Source organism: Loxodonta africana, chromosome X (genome assembly GCF_030014295.1).
Source record: "Loxodonta africana isolate mLoxAfr1 chromosome X, mLoxAfr1.hap2, whole genome shotgun sequence".
Classification (NCBI taxonomy): Eukaryota; Metazoa; Chordata; class Mammalia; order Proboscidea; family Elephantidae; genus Loxodonta; species Loxodonta africana.
The window spans coordinates 73,035,000-73,043,263 of NC_087369.1; the positions used below are offsets into that span (position 1 = coordinate 73,035,000).

At 41.4% G+C, this 8,264-nt stretch overlaps 1 non-coding gene across 1 annotated transcript; it reads right to left on the minus strand.

The window, feature by feature from the left end:
- Positions 1-7,897: 7,897 nt before the first annotated feature.
- LOC111751403 (U6 spliceosomal RNA) lies at positions 7,898-8,004 on the minus strand. The gene has a single exon (XR_002786467.1). It is a non-coding gene; the product is annotated as a U6 spliceosomal RNA (small nuclear RNA).
- Positions 8,005-8,264: the final 260 nt, after the last annotated feature.

Consider the following 8,264-nt stretch of genomic DNA (forward strand, 5'->3'; position numbering starts at 1 on the left):
CCCCTGTTTTAGTCAGTGTTCTTTAAAGAAACAGAACTGGTGAGGCATTTTATATCTATATCTATCTATATCTATATCTGTATCAACAGATATAGAGATAGAGAGACATATGCAAATGTAAATATATAGATATCTATATAGATATATTGATTTACTTTAAGGGATTGGTTCACACAATTGTGGGGACTGTAATGTCCAAAATCTGTAGGTTAGGGGCAACAGAATGGAGACTTCTGCTGGCTCACGGGATTGTGTGTGGGGGGGTGGGGAGGCTAGCAAGTCCAAAATCCATAGGTCAGGTGGCAGGCTAGAAAATTCTGCAGGCTTGTGTCCCAATATCTATAGGTCGAGTGATGGGAAGAGTGCAGAGTTGAGAGAGAGAGTTAGTTCTGCCAAAATATCTATTTATACTTTGAAAGCAGGCCACACCCTAAGGAAACTCTCCTTTCAACTGATTGATTACATTAGATTATATAATAGAAGTTAATTACATTACATTACATCATATTATCAAACAACAACTAGTGCTATTTGGCCAAACCACTGGGAACCATAGCTTAGCCAAATTGACACAAAAAATTAACCATCACGAGAAGAACTAAATGGTTCCTGGCTACAACTATAGACCGTTTTGATCAGGGCCACAATAGATGGACCCTGATAGAATGGGAGAAAAACAAGGAACACAACTCAAATTCTTAAAAAGTTCAGACTTATTGGACCAGATGAGACTACAGGACTCCCTGAGACTATTGCCTGAGAGACTTTTTAGACCTTCACCAGAAAAAACAACCCCAAGGTCACCTTTTAGTGAAATAGCTGGCACACAAAATAAGGGATATTACCCGTAAATACAATGCTCCATTATAAAAAAACCATATGAGACCAAAACTTCAACAAGTACCCTGAAACAAAGGTGAGAAGATAAGGGGACAGGGAAACTAGGACACTGGAAAGGGAACAATCAACATGATTAATGAGAATGACACCTGTGAAAAATTAAATTAATGTCACTGAACAATTTGTATAGAAATTTTCAAATGGGAACCTAATTTGCTGTGTAAATTTTCACTGAAAGCACAATGAAATATTATTTTAAAAAATTAACCGCCACAGTTCATCCCTTGTCAGCTTGGCACCCATACACATCCCCTTAAACCATACAAAATTGCCAAATAAAGACAAAGTCATACTTCTCCCTAACATGATACAACTAACATGCGTACAACAAAAAAAATGCACTAACCCCTTTTACATCTTGAATTTTATGATAAGTAATGGGTTAAGAGAGAATAAATAAATAAATAAAATTTTATTTAATGGCTTAAGAGAGAATAAAACAAAGATTTTGCTATACATATATACACACATATATGTATAAAAAAAGTATATACACTATATATATATATATGTTAGGAGCCCTGGTGAGGCAATGTTTAAGTGCTAGGCTGCTAACCAATAGGTTGGCAGTTCAAACCTACCAGCAGCTCCGTGGGAGAAAAGACCTGGTGATCTGCACCTGTAAAGATTGCAGCCTAGGAAACATTATAGGACAGTTCTATTCTGTCGTATAGGATCACTATGAGTCAGAATTGAATCAGTGGCACACAACAACAACATATATGTATGTACATCCACACAAAAACATTCGTAACACAACAAGGAAGAAATACTCGTAAAAATTACAGTACTCTGTTCTGCAAATGGTCAAGGGCTCATAGCTGGTATTTATGACTATCTTCTTCCACCACCCATTCCATTCTCCCTTTGTCCTCAGCAAGCACCTCAGCCAGTCATGGCTCAGTGTCTGACGGGCGGGGTGAGGAGAGTGAAAAAACCTTCTTTCCTGAAGGGTCTGGTCTATTAGTAGTCCTGTCTTAATTCCACTGTAATTTTCAGGCATACTGTGATTCATCTCCAATGTTTAATAACAGTCCCTTTGGTAATCAGGACCAATCACACCAGCCAATGTGCAGTGAAACCTGTGAGAGCTGGAACTTGATGAGACTGCCTTGTTTTTCTGGCTCCTGAAAGTTTTCTGCCTTTGACAGTGTATAGTCTTACCACTTTTCCATGGCTAGTTTTAGTGGAAAATATTTTAGTTTTCCTTTTCTAACAGGTTTCTGCCTGACATAGTGCAATGCAATGAATTGCTTAATATAGCCCATAGTCTTTGTGACATCTTTGTGACTCACACACAGTGATTGAGTGGGACTATGCAAATAAGGTATATGGAACCCTAATGAAGGGATTGGTCAGTTTTGCCATCCTACTAGGCTTAAAAATAAGCCATCCTGGAGGTGGAGGAGAGGATCTCACCACCGCCAAGAAAGAAGAGCCAGGAGCAGAGAGCGTCCTTTGGACCTAGAATCCCTGCACTGATAAACTCCTGGAACCAGGAATATGAGTGAGAGAGATGTAACACTGAAGATGGTAAGAAATAGCAACAGAGAAATGGTGACAGCAAAACCAAGAGACCAGCAGGACAAGACTCAGCCCATGGAACAAGAAAGCTGTGTGCCTTCCGGCAGGAGGCTTTCTGGCAGAGTAGGGCACCTCCAGGCACTTGGTGGAGCTAAGTTTCCTAGAACTAGAACTGAGCACCTTCAGGCCAAGGCTTACTGGTGGAGTAGGGTGCCTTGGGGCACTTACTGGCAGAGCTACAAGAGCTTTGTAACTTGCCTGAGCAGGGTAGAGGCTGAGGGGCCAGAGAGACGTGTGCCTTGTGGCATGACTGAGAAGAGGCTGCCCTGATCAAAGAACTGTACTTGGAGTATTCCTGAACCTGAACTGCAACCTGTTACTTCCCTAATAAACCCCATAATCGTGAGTATTGTCTATGAGTTCTGTGTGCCCATTGGGATGAATTATCGGACTCAGTGGAAAAGTAAACTGGGCTGTGGGAGGGACAGATGGAGTCAGAATTGGTAAAGATGGCAGACAGCAGAGCCATACTTGACCTCTGCTTCGTATGAATTAGCCTCGGGCTATTTATCTTGATTCTCCTTCCTCCTTGTTAAGTTAGAGGAGGTGAAATGTCTCCCCCACGTCATTTTTACACCTGGGTTCTGGCTTTCACAGGTTTTACTGTAGTAACTCCCTTATTTGCCTGTTGGTTAACAGGCATGAGGTGCCCAAAGTGGCCGAGTGGCATTCTTACCTTCCAATTCAATGGAACCAGTGTTGTGTCTCCTTGTGGGAGCATTCCCCCTTTTAGAACTAAAACTTCTAGAGCAGCAGAGCATAGGCTTATAGGAAAAGGAAGCAAAAATTTTGCAAGTGGAAGGCTAGAGATAATAGCAAGTGGAGCCGCTCCCATTTCCACCATTTGATTCCTGGACCCATGAATTGTGGCTTTGGAAGAAACAGCAGCACATCTAAATCAAGAGGATATAAAGCCTCCTGGAGAACATTTCCCCAGCCCTGCAAGTTATTGTCACCTAGTTGGTGCTGCAATTTAGTCTAACAGGCCATTCCAGAGTTCTATCAAGCCAGTTGCTTTAGAACGTTGGGGAACATGGTAAGACCATTGAATTACATTAGGATAGGCCCACTGGTGCACTTTATTTGCTGTGAAATGAGTCCCTTAATCTTAGGCAATGCTGTGTGCCATACCATGATGGTGGATTAGGCATTCTGTAAGTCCACAGACAGTAGTTTTGGCTGAAGAATTGCATAAAAGGGAAGAAAAAATAGTATACAGTGTAAGTGTCTATCTCAGTAAGAGCAAAATTCCTCCTTTGCCATAATGGAAGCAGTTCGATGTAATCAGGCTGCCACCAGGTTGCTGGGTGATCAACCTGAGTAATAGTGCCGTATTGGGAACACAGTGTTGGTCTCTGCTGCTGGCCGATTGGGCACCCAGCAGTGGCTGTAGCTAAGTTGGCCTTGGTGATGAAGCCCATGTTTCTGAGCCCATGAATAACCTTCATCCTTGTCACCATGGCCATTTTGTTTATAATTCTATTGATCAATGACAGGAGCAGCTGGAAAAAAAGGCTGATTGGTGTCCACAGAACTTGTCATCCTGTCCACTTGATTGTTAAAATCCTCCTCTGCTGAGGTCACTCTTTGGTGAACATTCACATGAGACACAAATATCTTCACATCTTTGGCCCATTCCGAGAGGTCTATTAACATACCTCATCCCTATACCCCCTTGCCTCCAATTTTCCAATCTTGTTCCTCTCAAGACCCTGACCATCTATCAAAACCATTGGCCATGGCCCAGGAATTATTATACAATCACACATCTGGCCATTTTTCCTTCCAAGCAAAATGAACAACCAGGGACACTGCTTGAAGTTCTGCCCACTAGGAGGATTCCTTTCCGTCACTTCAGTGAAGTCCCAGAAAGGGGCTGCAATACTGAAGCTGTCCACTTTCAAGTGGTGCCTCCATGTTGTGTAAACCAGGTACAAGTTTTCTGTCTCAATCAACTGATCATACGGAACTCACCATGAGTCCATCAGTGCAGACTGGGAGAGAAAAGGTAATGTAACAGGAAAGGGTACCATGGGTATTTGGGCTGCTTCCTCATGTAAATTACTTGTGCCTTCTGGGCCTGCTTGAGCCCAGTCTCATATATACCACTTCCATTTGATGATGGAATGCTGCTGTGCACGTCCAATTTTATGACTTTGTGAGTCAGACAACACCCAGCTCATGAGGGGAAGCTCAAGTCACGTGGTAATTTGGTGGTCCATGGTTAAGCATTCAGTCTCCACTAAGATCCAGTAATAAGCCAAAAGCTGTTTCTAAAAGGAGAGTAATAATCAGCAGATAGCAGGGCTTTGCTCCAAAATCATAAGGGTCTGTGCCGTGATTCACCAATAGGGCCTGCCAAGACTCCAAACAGCATCTCTGCCACTGACGGTTCAAGCACCATTGAATCAGAGTATCATATAACCTAAGCGGCAGAGCAGCTTACATGGCAGCCTGAACCTGTCGCAGAGTCTTCTCTTTTTCTGGGCCCCATTCAAAAGTAGCAGCTTTTCAAGTCACATAATAAATAGGCTGGAATAGCAGGCTTTAATAAGAATATTTTGCTACCAAAATTCAAAGAGGTCCACCAGACATTGTGTTTCTTTTTTAGTAGCCAGATGCAACAACTTATCCTTCACCTTAGAGGAAACATCTCGACATGCCCCTGTGTTCACCAGACCCCCAGAAATTTCACGTCGTGGAAAGTGGTTCTCCTGTTTGGGGAGTCTGGATGGTGCAGAGAGTTGCCAGGGGCAGCGCGGTAGCCAGGGCTCAGTACTGCTAGAGATGAGACTAATGGCCCAGTTGCTGATGCTGGAGCAGTTTATCAAGCAGTGCTCTTACTAGTCAAGGAAGCAGTGGTACTAACAGCAGGGCACTCTACAGCCAGGAGGCCACACAACTGGTTGGCCGGGAGGTTGTCTGTTGAGGACAAATCCCAACTGGGTGGTCTCTGGGGCTCCATTTTATGCCTCAGTGGAGCCCAGTTGCTATTTTCAACTATTCTACTTTGAGCTAATCTTGGAAGGGTAAGCATTATTTTAGTTCTCTATGAAAGTTACATTTGCTGTGTTCCTGGAAAGTCCCCTTGCTGTTACCAAGGGGATGTTCTTTTTTTATTTTTAAATATTTTATTGGTGTTTTAGGTGAAAGTTTACACAGCAAATTAGAATCCCATTTAACATATAAATTGTTCCGTGACATTGGTTACATTTTTCAAAATGTGTCAGTATTCTCATTATTTCCATTCAGTTGTTCTGTTTCCATTAGTTAGCTTTCCTACTCCTCTTAGGTTCTCATCTTTGTTTTATGGTAAATGTTGACAGTTTGGTCTCATATAGTTGATTATTTAAGGGAGCACTAGGATGATATTTTTTATTTTGTAAGCCAGTCTATTATTTGGAAGAAACGTGACCATCGGGAAGTGGCTTCAGTTTCAAGTTCAAAGGGTATCTTAGGGCGATAGTCTCAGAGGTTCCTCTAGTCTCTATCAGTCCAGTAAGTCTGATCTTTTTTAGGAATTTGAGTTTTGTTCTACATTTTCTCCCTTCCTATCAGGATTTTCTATTGCATCCCTGGTCAGAAAGGCTGGTAGTGGTAGCCAGGCACTAACTAGTTCTTCTGATCTCAGGCTAGATGAGGCCATGGTTCATGTGGGCTATTAGTCCTGTGGACTAGTTTCTTCTTTGGGCCTTTGGTTTCCTTCATTCTCTTTTTCCCAGACTAGTAGAGACCAATAGTTGTATCTTAGATAGTCACTTGCTAGCTTTTAAGACCCAAATCATTACTCACTAGGATGTACACCATTATCTTCATGAACTATATTATGCCAATTGACCAGGTTGTCCCATGAAACCATGGTCCCAAAGCCTTCAAATCCAGTAAACCAATCCTGCGAGGTTTTTGGTTATGTATAGGAGGTATCCGTAACTATGCCTCCATGTAGTTTATTATAAATATGGTTATACATGAAGCACACACAAATATGTATATGTACATGTATATGTATATATATGCCTAAAGATACACTGGAAATTCTGGTGGCTTAGTGGTTAAAAGTTTGGCTGCTAAACAAAAGGTCAGCAGTTAAAATCCTCCAGGTGTTCCTTGGAAACCCTATGGGGCAGTTCTACTCTGCCCTATAGGGTCGCTATGAGTTGGAATCTACTCAGCGGCAATGAGTTACTTTTAGTTAAAGGTACACCTGGTGGCACAGTGTTAAAGCTGCTAACTGAAAAGTTGGCAGTTTGAGCCCACCAGCTGCTCCTGGGGAGAAAGATGTGGCAGTCTGCTTCCATAAAGATTTACAGCCTTGGCTGTTGGCTAGGATTTTGTTGAGAATTTTTGCACCTATATTCATGAGGAATATTCATCTAATTTTCCTTTTTTGTGATCTCTTTACCTGACTGGTAATAGCCTTATGCTGGCTTCATAGAATGAAATAGAGAGTATTCATTCCTTTTCTAGGTTTTGGAAGACTTTGAATAGAATTAATGTCAGCTCTTCTCTAAATGTTTCGTAGAATTCCCCCACTACATCTGTCTGGGTCAGGGCTTTTTTTCTGTTGGAAGTTTTTTGATGATTATCTTTTATCTCTTCTTTTGTAATAGGTCTGTTTAAGTGTTCTACTTCTATTTGAGTTAATTTAGGTAGGTAGTGTGTTTCTAGATGTCCATTTCTTCTGGGTCTTTAAATTTGCTGGAGTACTATTTTTCATAGTATTCTGTTACAATCCTCTTTAGTTCTGTTGGATCTGTTGTAATGTCTCTGTCCAGTTGGTCTCATATATTTGACTGAACTAAGAAGCACGTTCCACAAGTGTATTATTTTTTGTTTTACAGCCTGAAAAGTAGGCTTTGGGAATAGTTTCAGTTCTGGGTTAGCAGAGCGACCGGTTGCCATTGTTTTGGGGGTTCCTCCAGTCTCTGTCAGACCATTAAATCTGATCTTTTTACATGAATTTGAATTCTGTTCTACATTTTTCTCCTGCTCTGTCCAGGACTCTCTGTTGTGTTCCCTATCAGGGTGGTCATTGGTGGTAGCTGGGTATCATCTAGTTCTTCTGGTCTCGGGCTGGTGGAGCCTCTGGTTCATGTGGTCCTTTAGTCCTGTGGGCTAATATTTTCCTTATGTCTTTGGTTTTCTTCATTCTCCTTTGTTCTGGGTGGGATGGGACAAATAGATATATCTTAGATGGTCACTTGCCAGCTTTTAAGACCCCGGGCAGTACTAACCAAAGTGGGGTGCAGAACATTTACTTTATAACCTTTATAAGCTATATTATTCCAGTTGACCTAGATGTCCCACAAGACTATGGTCCCCAGGGCCCCAGCCCCATCTACTCAATCCCTCAAAGTGGATGTGTCTGGGAAATTTCTATCCTTTTGCTTTGATCCAGTTGTGCTGACTTCCCCAAGATATGGAACCCTTCATGAATTGGCGTGTCATCCTTGTGCAGGGGCCATGCTAATCTTCTCTGTATCTTTCCAATTTTAGTATATGTGCTGCTGAAGTGAGCACCCTTTCTTCTTTTCTAATGTACGCATTTATTGCTATAAATTTTCCTCTGAATACTGCTTTTACTGTGTCCCAAAGATTTTGGTATGTTGTGTTTTCATTCTCATTTGATTCTAAATATTTTTAAATTTCACTTTTGATTTCTTTTATGATCCAATAATTTTTTAGTAATGTGTTAGTTTTCACTTAATGTATTTCTATTATTGATTTATATTTCTAAACAGTTATGATCAAGGAAGATTCTCTGTATTGTTTTGATCTTT